The sequence below is a fragment of the Bidens hawaiensis genome, unplaced genomic scaffold (assembly GCF_021521415.1).
Source record: "Bidens hawaiensis isolate Kalapana, Puna unplaced genomic scaffold, B.hawaiensis_p1.1 tig00027697_1, whole genome shotgun sequence".
Taxonomy (NCBI): domain Eukaryota; kingdom Viridiplantae; phylum Streptophyta; class Magnoliopsida; order Asterales; family Asteraceae; genus Bidens; species Bidens hawaiensis.
The window spans coordinates 230001-250904 of NW_027494488.1; the positions used below are offsets into that span (position 1 = coordinate 230001).

General features: G+C 38.0%; 1 pseudogene; it reads left to right on the forward strand.

The window, feature by feature from the left end:
* Positions 1-5748: 5748 nt before the first annotated feature.
* Positions 5749-8650, forward strand: LOC143575766 (F-box protein AUF1 pseudogene; annotated as a pseudogene).
* Positions 8651-20904: the final 12254 nt, after the last annotated feature.

Here is a 20904-nt window from a genome sequence, read left to right on the forward strand (position 1 = left end):
GAAGAGACAAGGCTTGAAAGTGGTGGGCCCTAATCAACATATATACATCTATCAATCTATGTTTTGAACAGGGTCTCATTAGCTAAATAATTGTGGTTTTCATGAATGACACAAATGCCCCTCACTTAACACAAAATAATTAACGGAGTTATCGATTTGGACGTAATTGGCAGGAATTGGGAAACCTCAAGGGTCCGGTTGCAAAAAAACAAACTTTTTGGACGAAAGTCGCAAAAATGACCAAATCACAGGGACGATTTTGGCACTTTACTCTTTAATTAATGATATAGCCTTTAATATTATTTGGCACTTATGTATTAATAATATATCTAAGTTTAAGTAATGCTATAGTCTTTAATCTTATTTGGCACTTTTAGTAACAAGATGTTAGTTTGAACAATATAAAAGACTTGATACTCTCTTTATTGTTCAAACTAACATCTTGTTACTAAAATTGCAAATAAGATTAAAGGCTATAGCATTAATTAAATTTAGATATATTATTAATGCATTAATTAAATTTAGTAATGTATTATTATTTAGATATATTATTAATGCTTATTTAATAATATATCTAAATTTAATTAATGCTATAGCCTTTAATCTTATTTAATACTTTTATTAAGAAAACGTTAGTTTGAACAGTATAAAAGACTTGATACTCTCTTTATTGTTCAAACTAAGCTCTTGTTACTAAAAGTGCCAAATAAAATTAAAGGCTATAACATTTATAAATTTAGATATAAATATATCTAAATTTATAAATGTTATAGCCTTTAATCTTATTTGGCACTTTTAATAACAAGAGGTTAGTTTGAACAATAAAGAGAGTATCAAACTATTACAAACTAAGCTCTTGTTACTAAAAGTGCCAAATAAAATTTAAGTAATGCTATTACAAATACCATAATAAGTAATGCCAAGAGGTTAGTCAAGTCTTTTATATTATTCAAACTAACCTCTTGTTACTAAAAGTGCCAAATAAAATTTAAGTAATGCTATTACAAATACCATAATAATTCGAATGATTCTTCTGTCACAAGTATATGGTGTCACCGCATCACTGCCATAAGCCACACCATCGCCAACCATCTACTTTAACATCATCATTACATGTATTGTTTGTGCAATTCATTTTAGTTCGTTGACCGGAATTTAGGTCATACATTTAATTGCACATGCATGAATGGCCTTGAGTTTTAGAAAATGAAGATTTAAGATCATTTTTCGTATGGTAAATCACTTAAATGTTGGAAATAGTGCAAAGTCAAACAATATTCAATTTGGAATTGTTCAAGGTGGTTGTTGATAAGTATTAATAGCATTGGACTACTATAGTACTAGTAAAGTGTCAAGCATAATGATAAACTTGTGTAGTCAATTTGAACTCTAATGTCGACATGATCTAACGTGCAGGTACTAGTGGTGAGTTGGAAGGCTGTTTAGGAGATGAGTTAGTGTTAATAAGGCTATAGGTGTCTAATGGATACGAAGATTCTTTTTTACTTTTACATTATAAACCTTATTATTGGCGCTTATAAAGATATTTATAAGCAATTATAGGATAATTCCTTGGTAGATTTAACAGTCTTTTACATTCGTAACGTTACTATAATATCATTTAATTCATTCAATAAAGAATGCTCATTGTTGGAGGTTAATTCCTGATTTAATTTAAGTTTTGATACTTCATAAGTACAGTCTTTGGTGCTATATATTAATCAGTTTCATGATTCACTTCCATTGTAAAGCTAGTGTTGCCTTTACGAGGGCCACATGCAATAGCAAATCAGTTAGGTGGTTTGAGTTGTTTGGCGTTCGTGCCTATTCGCCAATTGTTAGGTGCTCATTTGTTGCCTTTGCTTGTTTTCTTAATTTATGGTAGGGTGTTTCTTCATAGTGTGGGTTTTTGCTTAACGGTAATAGGAGGTGCTATGTAGGGCCGGTCCAGTCTTCCGGGAGACTGTAAATTTGTTTTATAACAAAGACCTATAAATGACTAATTGGGACAATAGAAAGAGTGATGGTCTGTGGAATAAATGATCATGGGTTTAATTCTTGTAAGGCCATGAGTAGTGTATTTTTATATAGAAATATAAGTCATTTTAGTAACTTGTTAATTATTTTTTATTTGTTCGTATTGAGTTATAGAAATACAACCAAACTAGTAAATTGTCAAAATATATATCACATAGTTAAAACGTGATTTTAGGGGTTCCTTTCTTTATTTGTCTCAAGTTCGAAAATTTTAACGGATTTTTAAAGACGGTACATTACTGTGGTTGTGTGCAAGATGGTTTGTGTGGGGTCAGAGAGGGGTTAAAGAATGATCTTGGTGGAGTGAGGCATGTGTACAATTTAATGGTTTAATCAAATATACGTTTAGACTATAGAATATATATTTTGTGGTTGACATGGTTTTGACAGTTTTATTGATTAGACACTTGGAATGACCTACTTGATGTCTAAAGTAAAGAGTTTGGTCCATTCAACCATTGTGGTCCATTCAACCTCCATAGTTACTCTTTTTTTATACTTTTATAACATTTAATCATCTCACAATAACTTCCGTGTATTTTAAAAATGAGCTATGTTTGGTATTTTATTTTAAAAGAAAACTACGATGTTTCTTGAAAATAAGTGCAAGCATAAAATTATAAATTGCATGGCTAGTTGATTAAACTTATCTTATATGATTAGCAATGTATAACAATATACTTAATTATGTCATACACGTAATTTGATAAAATCTTTCTCTACTCTTCTAACAAAATTGGATCCAACTTACTCGAAACTTTCACCAAAAACACATACACATTATTGTTATTCGTTCAAAATCCTTTTAACACATGTCACTTTCTCACAATACCTTAAGATTCCCCTTATTATCGACATATAGAAACTTAATTTTCAATTAAACATATACGTTATCATGTGACTAAACTGGTTACCTACACCTGGCAAGATCCCAGAAAGATGCGTCACAAACCGCAAGAGGTGCAAGTGAAAATAGCAAATTATGATGTAGTTGTAAATTGTACGTAATTAACATTGGAGTTTGAGATTGAAGTTATACTTGGAGACACAAGTATTATTGATGAATGAGATTTTGTCCAAGCAAGTGGTTGGTTAGGTTAGGTTTGGTTACCTAGAAATTCTCGAGAAGTGGTTCCTTTGGCATGGGAGAATTCAAAACACGTGACTATGTGCAAAACAACCTATCAAAAAAACATACACAAAATTAGTAACGTGTAAAGTGGTGTATAGACTAAACAACTATGTGTCAACAAGGCACAATTTCCTTTACTGGCCAAAAGTTTTGATAGACTCTTAAAATATGACACATGTTTAACTTTTATAAAGTTGAGGAATGTTGATTTTATTTATCAACATTGTAGGACGGTCTAGATAGTAGAGGTGCAATCCTATTATACACATACAAACTAATTAAAAGAATAAAGTGAAACTGGATTTTGTAAGTGTTGTTAAATGGTTGAATTATAAGTTAAGTTCAAACATTCACCAAGAATTAAAATTTAGGGAATTCATTCTAGCCCTATATTTTATATAAACAAGCTTAGACGTTTTGATCGACTCCAATATTCCATAGGGCTTTATGAACGGCCCTTGAAGATTTTCTCATTTTTCTTCTTCCATGTTTCCTATAAAAATGCCATGATAAAAATATGACAAATTAAAGGTTTTTAAAAGTATGTGTATAATTGAAGTTATATATGTAAGAAGAAACTTAAAAACTCGCACAAATATGTCTACTTAAATTACCACATAAATAATGCTCAAAAAAACATTTTCGTAAATTTTTCTTAGGCATACATTACATCCAACAAATAATCTTGCATTTTTTAAAGGGATATTGGTTTTTAATACTCTTAACTTTCCCTCATTGGTAGATAACACTCTCAACTTTTGATTTGTCACCCACCACTCTCAACTTTCACCCTATTTTCCTGTACCACTCCACGTCTAAATCAACACAAACCTCGTTAATGTTTTGGACTAAAAATGTCATTCAAATTAGTTGAGGGGGTAAAACAGAAATTTTATTTTTAACACACAACCTCCATTTCCGGTGACCTCGTTTTTCCGGCGACCTCATTTTTTCCGGAGAATTTGAGTTTTTTGGCTATCTCGTCTTTCAGAACACCATATCCATCATTTCATCGAGCTTCACATATGAATTTGAGTTTTCCGGCGAGTTGCAGGTTTCCGGCGAACACCATATCCATCATTTCACCGCCCACCGCCCAAAACTGCAACCCCCGCCCACCGCCATCACCAGTGTCTCACCCAGCCACCTTCCAGGATCGCCTGCGTGCCAGAAAATCGAGTTGCAGGTTTCCGGGGCGAGCACCATCTTCATCATATCATATGTGAAGCTCGGTGAAATGATGGATATGGTGTTCTGAAAGACGAGATAGTCGGAAAACTCAAATTCGCCGGAAAAAAGAGGTCGCTGGAAAAACGAGGTCACCGAAAATGGAGGTTGTGTGTTAAAAATAAAATTTATATTTTACCCCCTCAACTAATTTGAATGACATTTTTAGTTCAAAACATTAACGAGGTTAGTGTTTATTTAGACGGGGAGTGATACAGGAAAATAGGGTGAAAGTTGGGAATGATGGGTGACAAATCGAAAGTTATGAGTGTTATCTATCAATAAGGGAAAGTTGAGAGTATTAAAAACCAATATCCCTTTTCTAAATCATCAACTTTAATTATTTAAACCATTTTAACGAACAATTTAGTTTGAACATCATGTAAATATAAATTAAAAAAATCGTATAATATATTAGAATATTATATAGTTGTTTAAAAAAAGTTATAAAATTTGAAATTCATTCGTTATAAAGTGATAAATAAATGATTTCGTTTGTAGAATTACTGAAATTAAAAATTAAAATAAAATATAACAAACCCTCTACATGTCTGTCAACGCATACTATTTCATTGAAAACCTTACTGAAACAAGCGCCACAACAGGCCGTTTGAGACTCCTCTACCCATTGCTTGCCACTTCTGATTGTTACCCGAAATCTTTTGCATTGCAGATGCCCTAAGAGCCTCTCTGTTGACAAGGTGTTTTGACTCCCAAAAATGATCACATGGCTGCTTTCAAACTCTTCATCATTGGGTGGCATCTGGGCGGGCTGGGTTAGTTTACAAATTTTACCGTCTAAGAAAGTAGTTTAAGACAATAAAATCTTATTTTTTTGTTTTTGGTTCAAAAACTCCATAGTAATTAGTAAATAACGATATTTCGTTCGTCTTCAAAATGTTTGTATCATCTGATTGGCATATTCAAGAGAATTTTAGATTAACCTTCATTTATCTCCTCTAAAATATATTTTTTTAATTACTAGAATTTTGGTCCGAACTTCTAATATGGGCCAGGCCATCAATAGTGAGATAAAATAAGAGGTGAATTTTGGTTCAGCATGTAATAGCATTAAAAGGTTACATAGACCTTTACCCTTGGGCCTTGAAAATGAGTACCGAAATGATAGATGACCAACTAAACTTATTGCAAATAGGCTATAAGCAACCCAAGTACCCAACCACCATATTTTTAGGTGGAACAAAAAATTGGACACGGTGGATTAGTTTCTTTCATGTTCATGTTTTCTGGATACACGTGGACGACAAGAAATTAATCAGATTTTTAGTAGTCACTTTAACTAATAAGGGGTTTGAACTAAGAAATAGATCCTAGAAACTAAAAAGGGTATAATGAGTAATTGCAATAATCAAACAGACCTTCCCAGGAGGTACTTTTAACGTGGCAGATTTTCCTGGTACTATTAAGGTTGACCTTTAGGCACGTTTAATTAAGCAGATTGACCCGCCAACTTGTTTAATTAAACATGCTTCAAGCTAACCGGTTTATAGCCTGTTTAACACATTTTTTTAAATATCACCAGTTGATTTAACAAGTTTACTACTTGATAATTACCCGTCAACCCGTTTGACACATTTAGGTAAACATGTTAAACGGGTTGTGGGTTGATACTTTTGTCACATAAAATATGAGTCATGTCAACAATTTAACCTGCCTACCCGAGACAATTAACACCCTTATTTATAGGCTCAAGATGATAGCAACTAACAAAGAAGTAACAATCCAGCCATAGGAACATTATAGACGTTAACAAATGATATAGCAATATACTGATGTATGTAAATAGATAGACAAGACGTATAAATGCCATTAAATCAAATGTCACCTGGTCCAGTCCCAAGAAGTTTGAAAATTTAATCAAGAATGCATGGTCATGACTCATGAACACATGATATATGTATATATAGTGCGAAGGCATATACCATATGGGCTCAATTCCAGTGTGGATCCTTGGGCCCGAATCTGAGTTGCACTACCAAGTTTAATTCTTTAATACTAATCGTGCTAATTAATTCAACAAATATTTGAGTTTCTAGTCCGGATTTTTTTTTTTTTTTTTTTTTTTTTTGAATGTTCAAGCTTTCCTCCTACTATTTACATTATACCGCCAATGCCAGGAATCGAACCCTGGACCTCTCACCCAAAGGCCAAAGCATTTACCATCCCACCAAAGTGGTGATGGCTTCTAGTCCGGATTCTGGTTCGGATTATTTGAGATTCATGAACACTTGAGTGTACGGTTCGGGTAAATAAAAAGTGAAATTTTGTCTTGGAAATGTAAGAAGAAGTAATTGGACCGTTAAACACACTATATATCTCAATAGTTAAAATTAAGGCGTCGTTAAATTAAATCATAAATAAAAAGAACTAAAAATGGTCTAAAGTAAAATAAATAATAATTTTTTAATAAATAAATGAAGAATAAAAAACCTAATTATAACTCAATTTCTTATAAATTTACTTAACTTCTATGTTGCTTGTTATTATATTTTTTTGAATAGTTATATAGTAAAACCTAATTATAACGACATTTTAGATAAACGCTGAGGCATTGTTGGTAAATTTGTCGGTATATATATATATATTATTGTCTATCAGTAAATCCTAATTTAATACATAATTTCTATATTGTCACTAAATTTAACAAAAGCATATATATCATAACCAGGGTCGTCTTTGAGGCATGGCGGGGTAGTCGACGGCCACAGGCCTGACACCCTGCTAGGCCCGAAATATTTTTTTTTTCAAAAATAATTATATTTATTTTTATAAAAAAAATATGTATAATTAATATTTCAATACAATATTTTATATAACCACTAACCAAAAGGTTGTGGTAACTAATCTTCTTTAAGACAATTTTAAGTTTATTTTTATACAAAAATTTTTTACACAGCTCAAATCATAATCAAGTAAGCCCATTTAAAATTAAATTGTTTAAATTCAATAAAGTGGTCTTTTTAGTTAAGGCCCTAAAAAAAATTTCGTTTTTATCCTAAATTTTTTTTCACATTCTTGGAGCCGGCCTTGAATATTGTTTTTGTTAATTTGAGTATAATATTGACAACTTTTATAAAACAACCTATTTTTAAAATAAATCTTGAGACAGTATTGTTGGTTTAATTAATATGATTTGAGGATGTAATCCACATTTCTAATCTTGGATGCAAAAGGATTGATGTAAAACACATTTGACCAACAAATCCCTCAGTTTTTGCTCACCCTCTCATATTCCAAATGTTAAACTGATCATCATATCCTCCTCAGCTCCCGGCCCTCATCGGAAAACACCATTTCCGTCCACCACCACCGCCACTGCTGTCTCAACCTGCCATCTTGCACCCTTCGCATTCCGCTCCTCGGTCTATCATGCAGGAGGGGTGAGTCGGATCTCGGCGGGGGTGGCGGGTTGAAGACTCGGGTTGTTTGGACAATAAGCGCATTGATTGCGGCTTCTGCGAGACATTACATGGTGAAAGAAATTGTTAAACAGAATCCGTATTTAAAGAAATTGATTGTAAATGATAAAGAAAATGAAGGGAGTGTTGTGATGAATGAATTGGGGATTAAGGAGTATAGAGAGGAAGAAGGGCAAATTGGTAATTTAAGTGATGAACAGGAAGGTAATTTAAACGGTGGTGGTGTGTGGTGGCGGAGTAGTCGGACGAGAGTGCCCGCGGTGTGGATGAGGATGCGGCATGAGGTGAAGTTGGAGTTGTCGAATGGTGTGGTGATGGAAGGTGCGACATTGGTGGTGGTGAGGCCTACGGGAAGTGGGATCGGTGCGAATGTGGAGGCGGAGGAGGAGCGGTGGGATGAAGGGGTGGTGGCTGGTGGTGGTGGGTTTGATGGGGTGTATGGTGAGGCCGTGGCGAAGCTTATTAAACGACGGAGTTATCTTTTGGAAATGAATTCGTTTTAACTTTATCTCCAAGGATTAGTTGGTAATTTTTTGTTATTGTTTCTACTATAATGTGAATGTTTTTGGTTTTCTTATGTTGTAAATCAATAATTTCAAGTCGATAAGAGTTGATAAATGTTATGTTATGTGTATGATAGAAATATGTTGTTTCGGATTTATTGGGGAAAGTAGCGTTGGGTTAGTGGGTTAAGATGCTGAAGTTGATGAATTCAAACACAATCTATATAATTATTTGTGTTAGAGTTGTTATCGAATACAACTTTAATTAATGTAACTCGAACACAATGTGCGTAGTACATTGTCTAAACAAGGTAAACCGGTTGTGAATATGGGTGTAAACGGGCTTAGTCAAATCCGAACTCGACTTGCTTAATTTAAAGAGAACTTTTGGCTTGAGCTAGCTGCATATAAAACTTTGAGCTTGACATATATATATATATATTTATATATACATTTTTTATTATTTTTTCACATATATATAAAACTATTAAGTTTATATATAACACATCATTTATTTCTTGCATCAGTAAGTATTTAAATATAATATTAGTTATTATATAACGCACAATTAATATATAAAAGGAATTTGTATTAGCAGTACACTCGTTTATGCTCACAAGCTAGTCAATATGTAAAGCTTGCGTCCATTTAGGCTCACAAAGATTCGAGATTTTTGTGACTAATCTCGAGTACCTCATGGACATCTTGACCTATTTACCATACGGGTTGTGAGAGATATAATCAGCTTGTAAACAAGTTAACTAAACAGATCGACTAGTTGAATTTATAAATTGATATATTTTTAACTAGTTTTTTTTTCTAATTACTCGTTTAATTTTAATACAACTCGAACATGCCTAGACGATTAAAGGATCAATCCGAAACAACATTTATTAAATGGGACAGAATTTGCTAGCCTTACGGATTATAATCAGATAAACAAAGACTTTAGCTTATCATCAAAATACAATAAAAAGATAAACTATTCACATAATGAACCTATTAACACATGTATTATGGGGTATGGTTTGGTAGGCGGGTGAAGACTATATAACATGCTTAGGTATTTAAAAGCTAATTCAACAAAGAGACCAAAACAACCAAACATTGTCACATGTTTGTGTCGATATAATAAATACCGAACCTATATTCAATCTATAACGTATATAGGATAAGATGCAAAGTATTCTTGATGAAGTAACCATCAACCACGAGTTGCCCAAATAAATATATCTTTGCATCAATGTCACCGGGTCGACACATGAAGTTATGTGCATATTACAAATATAACGTGTGTAACAATCACCATCTATGTCAATGCAAGCTTGCATTTGAGCTTGTTGTGAATGGATAAGTTTGAGATTCTTGATGGGTGGGGTTGGGAGGGGGGGGGGGGGGGTTGGATGGGGTAGGTGGGTTGAGATTGTGTTGAAGAATCCAAAGGAGATGCCAGTTTTGCTACTAGTGACTACATATAATTGGTGTGTTGGTGTAGCCCACCATTGGGTTAGTTGTGTAGTGGATGAAGGGTATATATCCTTAGCTTTTGGAAGTACCTGCATCTTTGGTGCATATGTAATATGTTGTGTTGCATGCCCACTCATTTCAGTTGATTTTATATCATTTATAAAATAATTTTAAAGGTAACTTATCTCGCTTGTAAATAATTAGATAAACAGTTTAAATAAGCAATCTTAATTCTCAAATCTCTTTATAGCAATACCTTATTATTATATCAAACCGCAATTGCTTATGTAAAGTTATTTTCTTTAACACAAAAAGAACTTTATATAGATTAATTTAAACAATATATCCCGTTTTAAGATAATAAGATCATACACTGGTTGAATAAGCAATGTCATTTTTTTGTAATATCAAATAATAAACAAAATAAACACAAGAGTTTGGCATGAAAAACGTAACGATAATGCAAGTAAATCGCCAAACTACATGCTATCTTAATTCTTAAAGGTTAAGCTCTTTATAGTTTGTGATTGTATTATTGGGTGTATGATGGGAAAAAGTGTGGATTATTGCTGAGAGAATCTTACCGTATATTAGCTGGCTAGCTTGAATTATGCAAATCAATCAATTACATGAGAATACGTTTGGGTCGGGCTAGGTTTTAATGGAGACACTTTTTGTTTATTTATTTATTAGGTTAGGAACCCGTGTATTACACGGGTTGGACAATGATAACGGTATAATTGATAAATCTTTAAATACATTATATGATTAAAACTACGTATTACATATAATATTGATAAATGAAAAGCTCATAAATCTCTAAATTACAAATAAGTTGCAAGCTTTATATATACAAATAAATTGCTACAGTTTTACCGAAACATAAACAAACCATACGTTATATAGCAACAAAGTATATACAAATCATATATATATTTTTTTTATTTGAACTAATTGCTAGTTTCCCTAACCATTGATGAGTTCATCTGATGTCCAATTATTGCTTCTACAATTACCTGCAATTTACAACAAAAAATTAACCAAACTAATTATGATTTAATACCTAACACTTGTCTCATTCATTTAGTTAGATTTGTATATTCATTATCAGTCAACAGATCGAAAGAGAGAGAGAGAGAGAGAGAGGAGAGAGAGAGAGAGAGAGAAAGGAAAGAACGATTGGCTAAATTCATTTCAGCTCGATTTCAAAATAATAAGGCTTTGTATTCATATGTGACACCCATATTGCTAATCAAAATACTGGACAAGGAGTGTTTCGGTTCCAACTGGTCCTTACGAAATTAGTCACTTTGACCTTCTACTCAACCCGCTTATGTTTTTGATCTTGTAAATAAAGTTTTTTTTTTTTGTCAAAATAACCTAGAATAATCTGATCAATTGGTTTCTACCCAACTCGCTAATGTTTTTTATCATGTTTTTATCATGGTAACATCCAAATTTGTCATTGACAAAGGGGATCCATTGCACGAAACTTGAAACAAAATATAAACAAAGAGTCAATATACTTCAGGTTTGTAAGAAGAGTAATAAGTCAATTGGGCAATCATAATCAATAAAAGGGGTGGTGCAATGAGAATGAATTTATAATATGGATCAAACTCCCTTAGGTAGCGTTTGCTATGCAGTAATGACAGGTGGAATGGAATGATTCATTACATGGGAATGAAATAAGAGGTGTTTGGTTGCACAATGGAATGGAATCATCAATTACACATGGAACCCATTCCATCATAACCATTCATTCTCACCCCCTTCTTTTTTTTCATTCCATTCCACATTCAACCTACTTTCTCAACAACACCATCATCTAACAACCACCGCCACCACCACTACCATAGCCACCACCATCATCTGACCTCCGCCGCCACCACCTCCGCCGCCACCACCGTCGCCGCCACCACCACCTGACCACCACCTTCGCCATCACCACCTACACCACCACCACTGTGACATCTGCCCCGATCCGACCCGACCCAGGTACCCGTTTCTCTGACCCGATCTCTTTCTTTTTTGATTTAGTACTTATTTATACTTATATTTTACTTTTAATAATAATAATATATTTTCCGTCCCGTCCCTCTCCTTCTCTCTTTCCGCCTTCTGTTCCCTCTTGTCGCCGTCCCGCCCTTAAGCCTTGTTTCCCTCTTTTTCTTCTAACTCTTTGCTTGTCCTTTGTTCCTTCCCGCCTAAGGTTGTCTGCGCAGCTCCACGCGCCAGACTCCTTTCAAGGAAGCCTGCGTGAAGACCATCTGTTCCAGCGATACGCGAGACGAACTCTTCTCGCAGCGCGCCAAGAATTGTAATTCTTCTCGCAGCGCGTTAAGAACGGTAGTTCTTCCCGCGACGCGCTAAGGATTTGTAGTTCTCGCGACGCGCTTAGAATTGTAGTTCTTTCCGCGGCGCGCAAAGGTTGATTCTGTCTGCCTTCGCGCTCGCGCACTCTTGACCTTCTGTGTCTGCCTTCGCGCTCAAGCTTTCTCGCGCTGTCTTGAGTCTTTTCTTCTGTTTAATCTAACCGTTTGCTTTTGTGATATCTTATCTTTTGAGCCGTTGACCTAATCTGCTTTATGTCTGAAAAGTTACTTTCGGCGCAGCATGCGCACCAACCCCATTGGTTGGCAGAAAAAGTGACTGACATTATATTTGGAGATCTGCTTTTTCCATGCTTGACCAGTACCTTTATCTGACCCGCCCATGCCTGTTTACTGTTCCCTGTCAGCTTTCTCTTGTCCCCTGCAGCTGCCATATCTTTTGATATCTTTTGCTTTTGGAATCTTTTACTTTTTGGAGATCTTTTCCCCTTTTCTAGGGATTGTGTTCCCTAGGGTTTCTCTATAAATAATAATGTTATTTTCCTAACACTACACACACAAAACACTTAATCTCTCCTGTTCTCTCTTGCTCCTTGCTCTCTCTGCCGTCTTCCTCTCTGCCTCCGTCTTCCTCCCTGTTCTGCCCTGCTTTTCCGGTAATATATATTATATATAATAATTTACTTATTAATTATGCTAACTTATAATCAAGACTTAAAACAAATCATTAAAACAATAATCTTATTTATAGGTTAACTTGTGCTTGTTTAAAGTTGGTTCTTGCTTTATCTTACACCGCATCGTTTATCAAGTGAGTAATCTCGTATCTAATCCCTTTTTGCTTTTAATATTTTGGGATGTTCATGTGTTCATACAAACTTAGAGTCTTAAACTGTTTATGAACTTTAGTCGCGCAGTATCCCATGTGTTGAGGACGTAGACTTGGCTGTTTATTTGTATGTGTGGATCATTAACCGTCTTGTCGGTCTATTCCGCAGTTCTCATGGTACCATTAGATGAACACGGGAGAACTATCGTTTATGATTTTCTCTTTTGTTTACACTTGCACAGTCCTTCTTGTTTGTGAGCTCAATTGTGAGCACTGGCAGTCTATGAATCTTAGAGTTGGTCCCGATCAGATTACACCCTTGTTGAAAACCAGACATACACATGTTGCGCGCAGATTTATTGTTATCTATGTATTCTATTAAACTTGATTTCTCACCAACACGCAAGTGTTTGACGTTTATTTTAACACATGTTCAGGGTTACAGTAGCTGTTTTGGAGCTTGTGGACACGTAGGAAGTTCTTTATTTTGGACCTAGATTAAAATGTATCAAGACAAGTTATTGCTGTTCGAATATTATGATTTATAATATATTGATTTATGATGATTTATGTTATCTTATGTCTACTTTGCGCGTGCGCGAATGAATGTATTTATTAAATATTGACACCCAATAGTGTCACGAGTAATGAAACAATATGTGGCGCCCCGATGTATAATCCGCCTTTGGTCGGGGTGTTACAGATTGGTATCAGAGCTCGTTGACTTTAGGATAGGTGGTTAGACGTAACGGCCTAGAATACCTAAGAGTCTCCTCTCGCGCATGAGAGAAATATCATGTTTGCGCGCTTATTGTTAATTACTCGTTATTTATGAATATGCTCGCGCCTGCGCAGTATATGATTTTGTTTTATTTCGCGATATTTCGATTTTTGTTGAATTTCGATTTTTATTGATTTTACTTACATATTCGTTTGTTGGATTTGAAAATCCGAAAAGTCATGGTGATACATGAATAGTTGATTTTCAATTTCCATTTACGATTATGTTCTGAGGTTGGAGACTTGAAAAGTCATGGTGTTACATGAATTGTCAACCTTCAATACTCATTTTCTTGTATATTTTATATTGAAGATTGAAAAGTCATGGTGATACATGAATCGTCAATCTCCAATACTCGTTTGCTCGTATATTTTAAATTGGGAATTCGGAAAGTCATGGTGATACATGAATTGTCGATTCTTGATTCGAATTTGTTACCTTTATTAAGTCTGCATTTAGGGTCATTTATTTTACTTTAACTTTTGACAGTAACTGGCTCCGCGAAACCAAGCTTTATAAGGTTATACTTTGCGATAAAACCAAGATATTAACTAAAATTAAAATTTTTATAGAATGCCTCCGCTATCTCGTCGCCATCTCAAGAAGAAAGAAGCCGCGCGCAGACGTTCGCTGCAACGTTCCCAGGAAATGGCCGCCGCAATAGCCCAAGCCTTAAACCAAAACAATGCTAACACCTCTGGTTACAACATTAAGTCCTTTAACGCGGGTAACCCTCCAAAGTTCACAGGTCTTGAAGGAGCCACCGTGATGCTCCAGTGGCTTGAGAAAATAGAAAACACTTTCCTCCATACCCAATGCCCTCTAGGCAGACGAACCCTATATGCTTCCAGTGTCCTGGAATCTAGAGCGCTTACATGGTGGAATGGAGTAGCTCATGCGCGTGGCGCAGAAGCTGCTTCTAGCATGACATGGGAGGAATTCAAGGAAATTCTGACGCGAGAATTCTGCCCTCCCAACGAAGTTAAGCGCCTGGAGGAGGAATTCTGGAACTTGAAGCAATACAGCGGTGAAGCGCGCGAGTACGCGACGCGTTTCCATGAACTAAGCCTGCTTGTCCCTCACCTTGTTACCCCTTCCCGCCGAGCCATAGAGAAATTCCTTGGGGGTCTCCCCATGGAAATTCAAGATTCTGTATGGGCCAGAAACCCAGTAACCCTCTCTGACGCCATCGAGTTGGCCGCTGTGCTCAGCAACAACCATGTCAGAGCAGGAACCCTGCTCCTGTGGGGATCTGAGAAGACCAAACTCACCAAGAGTGTCCCTGAACCAACAAAAACCAAACCTGAACCCTCACACCATAACAACCCGAAACGTAGGCGCAGACAAGCTTACGCGCTTACCAGCCCGCCCATAGTCCAGCAACCCGCCTACCAACCTCCAGTATACGCGCCTAACCCTCTGTCAGCCTACCCAACTCCCCCTATAGTCCACAACTATGCCCTAACCAATCCCGCACTCCCTGCCCCGCCACCTAAGAAACCTTACACAGGAAACCACCCCTTCTGCCCAACCTGTAGACTTCACCACCCACCTCAAGTCCCATGTCGACTTTGTAACCGATGTGGCCGCGCTGGTCACCTTACAGAAAACTGTAGAGTCCTTCCCGCCAATCCAATTGCGCCGACACCACCAGTCTACCCGCAGAACCCACAACCAACCTACCAAAACCCACGACCCAGATCGTGCTTTAACTGCGGTGATCCCAGTCATTTCCGGAACGCGTGCCCAAGGCTACAAGTTCAGATTACGCAAGCAAATCCGGTGAATCAGATTTCAAACCAAGTGACGCCTGGACGAGCTTTTAACATAACCGCGCACCAAGCGCAAGCGAATAATGACGTAGTTAATGGTACATTTTTGCTTAACGGATTTTATGCTTCTGTACTTTTTGATACTGGCGCCGATCGAAGTTTTATCTCTCGCGCCTTTGAGCAGAAGCTTGCGCGACCGCGCGATAACTTAAAAGAAGATTTTTCAGTTGAATTGGCTAATGGCGAAACTGTTTTAATTAACTCGGTGATTAAAGATTGCACGCTTAACCTTAACGAAAACGATTTTCTGATTGACCTCATCCCCATGCCTCTTGGAAGCTTTGATGTTATCATTGGGATGGACTGGCTTACGCATAATCGCGCCGAAGTTATTTGCGCCAAGAAGATGATTCGCATACCTCGAGAAAATGGTGATCTTCATATCTACGGCGAGAAACCCTCCCGCGGTCTTAAACTTATGTCTTGCGCCGAAGCCCGAAGGCTCATGCGGAAAAGGTGTATTGCATTTTTAGCCCATGTGGTTAAACCTGCTGAAGAAAAGAAGCTTCGCGATATCCCTGTTGTGCGTGATTTCCCTGAAGTTTTTCCTGATGATCTTCCTGGTATCCCTCCCGCTCGTGAAGTCGAGTTCCGTATTGATCTTGTCCCTGGTGCTTCCCCCGTAGCTAAATCTCCTTACCGTCTTGCGCCCGCTGAGATGCAAGAATTGGCAAGCCAACTTCAAGAGTTGACCGCTAAAGGATTCATCCGCCCTAGCTCTTCGCCCTGGGGTGCTCCGGTGTTGTTCGTTAAAAAGAAAGATGGATCGTTTCGCATGTGTATTGATTACCGCGAGTTGAACAAACTCACCATTAAGAACCGGTATCCCTTACCGCGTATTGACGACCTCTTTGATCAACTCCAAGGTGCCTCTTGTTTCTCGAAGATTGATCTCCGCTCTGGCTATCACCAGTTGCGCATCCGCGATGAAGATGTTCCCAAGACTGCTTTTCGAACTCGTTATGGCCATTTTGAATTCTTGGTCATGTCCTTCGGTTTAACCAACGCACCCACCGTTTTCATGGATCTAATGAATCGGGTGTGTAGGCCTTTCTTGGATAAATTCGTGATTGTGTTTATCGATGACGTTCTGATTTATTCTAAGACCAAGGCCGAGCATGAGCAACATCTCCGATTGGTATTGCAAAAGCTTAGAGCCGAGCAGCTCTTTGCTAAGCTTTCCAAGTGTGAATTCTGGTCTGATGAAGTACAGTTTCTTGGTCATGTTGTAAACAAGATGGGTATTCATATCGACCCATCCAAGATTGAAGCAATCAAGAACTGGATTACGCCGACCACTCCTTCTGAGATCCGCTCCTTTCTGGGCTTAGCTGGTTATTACCGGCGATTCATTTCGAACTTCTCAAAGATCGCATTGCCTTTAACAGCTTTAACGCACAAAGGCAAACCGTATATTTGGGGCTCGAAGCAAGAAGAAGCCTTTCTAACGCTCAAGCGTTTGTTGTGTGAAGCTCCTGTTCTTGCGCTACCTGAGGGTAATGATGATTTTGTCGTGTACTGCGATGCCTCCAACCAAGGTCTCGGTTGTGTTCTTATGCAACGAGGCAAGGTTATCGCTTACGCATCAAGGCAACTCAAGGTTCATGAAAAGAATTATACAACTCACGACCTCGAACTTGGTGCAGTCGTATTTGCCTTGAAGATCTGGAGACACTACCTTTATGGTACTAAGTGTATCCTTTACACTGACCATAAAAGCCTTCAGCATATCTTTGATCAAAAGGAACTCAACATGAGGCAACGCCGATGGAACGAACTCATCAGCGATTACGATTGTGAGATCCGGTATCATCCTGGTAAGGCTAATGTGGTAGCCGATGCGCTCAGCCGAAAACCCTGCCAGCTTAACTGTATCTTGCCGCGCACGCAGCTTCACTTTGCGCCGATCCAAAGCAACCTTGAATCGCGTATTCGTGACGCGCAGCGCGCATCCATCAGTAATGGTAACCTTCGCGCCGAGTTAGCGTGTGGCGCGGAAGCTCTTTTTGTGCCCAATCTGAGTGGAATTCTCTGTTATCTTAATCGCATCTGGATTCCCTTTGATGAGAATCTTCGCGCTGATATCCTGAGTGAAGCGCACAAATCTCGGTATTCTATTCATCCCGGCGCTGATAAGATGTACAAGGATTTGCGCATTACTTATTGGTGGCCCGGTATGAAAAGGGATATTGCTGTGTTCGTAGCTAGATGCCTGACTTGTTCTAAGGTAAAAGCTGAACATCAACGCCCATCTGGTTTGCTCGAACAACCAGAAATTCCTACGTGGAAATGGGAAGGTATAGCGATGGATTTCATTACCAAGTTACCTTTGACAGCAAGCAAACATGATAGCATTTGGGTAATAGTGGATCGCTTGACTAAGTCTGCTCACTTTCTGCCCATTCGTGAAAACTACCGTGTTGAGCAACTCGCGCAGCTTTATGTCAAGGAAATTGTCTGCCGCCATGGTACTCCTTTGAGCATCATATCCGATCGCGATGGCCGTTTTATATCTCGCTTTCGGAAATCTCTCCAATCTGCGCTAGGAACTCGCTTGGACATGAGTACGGCATATCATCCTCAGACTGACGGCCAGTCTGAGCGAACTATTCAAACTCTTGAGGATATGCTCCGATCTAGTGTTCTTGATTTTGGAGGTAATTGGGATTCGCACCTGCCTTTGATCGAGTTCTCTTATAATAACAGCTATCATTCCAGTATCGGTATGGCCCCATTTGAAGCACTTTACGGTCGTAAGTGCCGCTCCCCGATTTGTTGGAGCGAAGTGGGTGAAGCTCAAATCACAGGACCCGAACTTGTTCAAGAGACAACCGATAAAATCGCCAAGATCCGTGATCATCTGCTGACTGCCAGAAGCCGACAGAAGAGTTACGCAGATCGTAGGCGGAAGCCTCTCGAATTTCAAGTTGGTGATCTTGTTCTCCTCAAAGTGTCGCCCTGGAAGGGTGTTGTCCGCTTTGGAAGAAAGGTAAGCTTGCTCCTCGATATGTTGGACCATTTAAGATTCTCGCGCGTGTAGGAAAAGTTGCCTACAGACTTGATCTGCCGCCCGCGCTCAGTAATGTGCATCCAACGTTCCATGTATCCAACCTCAAGAAGTGTTTAGCTGACGAGAACCTTCACATTCCACTCGATGAAGTTCAAGTGGATGAATCTATGCATTTCGTTGAGAAGCCTGTTGAGATTATGGATCGCGAGGTTAAGCAAACCAAGTGCAGTCGCATCCCTATCGTGAAAGTTCGCTGGGAGTCCAAGCGCGGAGCCGAGTTTACATGGGAAAGGGAAGATCAAATGAAAATCAAGTACCCGCACCTGTTCTCTACGCAACCTACTTCGAGATAAATTTCGGGACGAAATTTCTTAAAGTAGGGGAGACTGTGACATCTGCCCCGATCCGACCCGACCCAGGTACCCGTTTCTCTGACCCGATCTCTTTCTTTTTTGATTTAGTATTTATTTATACTTATATTTTACTTTTAATAATAATAATATATTTTCCGTCCCGTCCCTCTCCTTCTCTCTTTCCGCCTTCTGTTCCCTCTTGTCGCCGTCCCGCCCTTAAGCCTTGTTTCCCTCTTTTTCTTCTAACTCTTTGCTTGTCCTTTGTTCCTTCCCGCCTAAGGTTGTCTGCGCAGCTCCACGCGCCAGACTCCTTTCAAGGAAGCCTGCGTGAAGACCATCTGTTCCAGCGATACGCGAGACGAACTCTTCTCGCAGCGCGCCAAGAATTGTAATTCTTCTCGCAGCGCGCTAAGAACGGTAGTTCTTCCCGCGACGCGCTAAGGATTTGTAGTTCTCGCGACACGCTTAGAATTGTAGTTCTTTCCGCGGCGCGCAAAGGTTGATTCTGTCTGCCTTCGCGCTCGCGCACTCTTGACCTTCTGTGTCTGCCTTCGCGCTCAAGCTTTCTCGCGCTGTCTTGAGTCTTTTCTTCTGTTTAATCTAACCGTTTACTTTTGTGATATCTTATCTTTTGAGCCGTTGACCTAATCTGCTTTATGTCTGAAAAGTTACTTTCGGCGCAGCATGCGCACCAACCCCATTGGTTGGCAGAAAAAGTGACTGACATTATATTTGGAGATCTGCTTTTTCCATGCTTGACCAGTACCTTTATCTGACCCGCCCATGCCTGTTTACTGTTCCCTGTCAGCTTTCTCTTGTCCCCTGCAGCTGCCATATCTTTTGATATCTTTTGCTTTTTGGAATCTTTTACTTTTTGGAGATCTTTTTCCCTTTTCTAGGGATTGTGTTCCCTAGGGTTTCTCTATAAATAATAATGTTATTTTCCTAACACTACACACACAAAACACTTAATCTCTCCTGTTCTCTCTTGCTCCTTGCTCTCTCTGCCGTCTTCCTCTCTGCCTCCGTCTTCCTCCCTGTTCTGCCCTGCTTTTCCGGTAATATATATTATATATAATAATTTACTTATTAATTATGCTAACTTATAATCAAGACTTAAAACAAATCATTAAAACAATAATCTTATTTATAGGTTAACTTGTGCTTGTTTAAAGTTGGTTCTTGCTTTATCTTACACCGCATCGTTTATCAAGTGAGTAATCTCGTATCTAATCCCTTTTTGCTTTTAATATTTTGGGATGTTCATGTGTTCATACAAACTTAGAGTCTTAAACTGTTTATGAACTTTAGTCGCGCAGTATCCCATGTGTTGAGGACGTAGACTTGGCTGTTTATTTGTATGTGTGGATCATTAACCGTCTTGTCGGTCTATTCCGCAGTTCTCATGGTACCATTAGATGAACACGGGAGAACTATCGTTTATGATTTTCTCTTTTGTTTACACTTGCACAGTCCTTCTTGTTTGTGAGCTCAATTGTGAGCACTGGCAGTCTATGAATCTTAGAGTTGGTCCCGATCAGATTACACCCTTGTTGAAAACCAGACATACACATGTTGCGCGCAGATTTATTGTTATCTATGTATTCTATTAAACTTGATTTCTCACCAACACGCAAGTGTTTGACGTTTATTTTAACACATGTTCAGGGTTACAGTAGCTGTTTTGGAGCTTGTGGACACGTAGGAAGTTCTTTATTTTGGACCTAGATTAAAATGTATCAAGACAAGTTATTGCTGTTCGAATATTATGATTTATAATATATTGATTTATAATGATTTATGTTATCTTATGTCTACTTTGCGCGTGCGCGAATGAATGTATTTATTAAATATTGACACCCAATAGTGTCACGAGTAATGAAACAATATGTGGCGCCCCGATGTATAATCCTCCTTTGGTCGGGGTGATACAACCACCTTACCACCAAAGCTACCACCG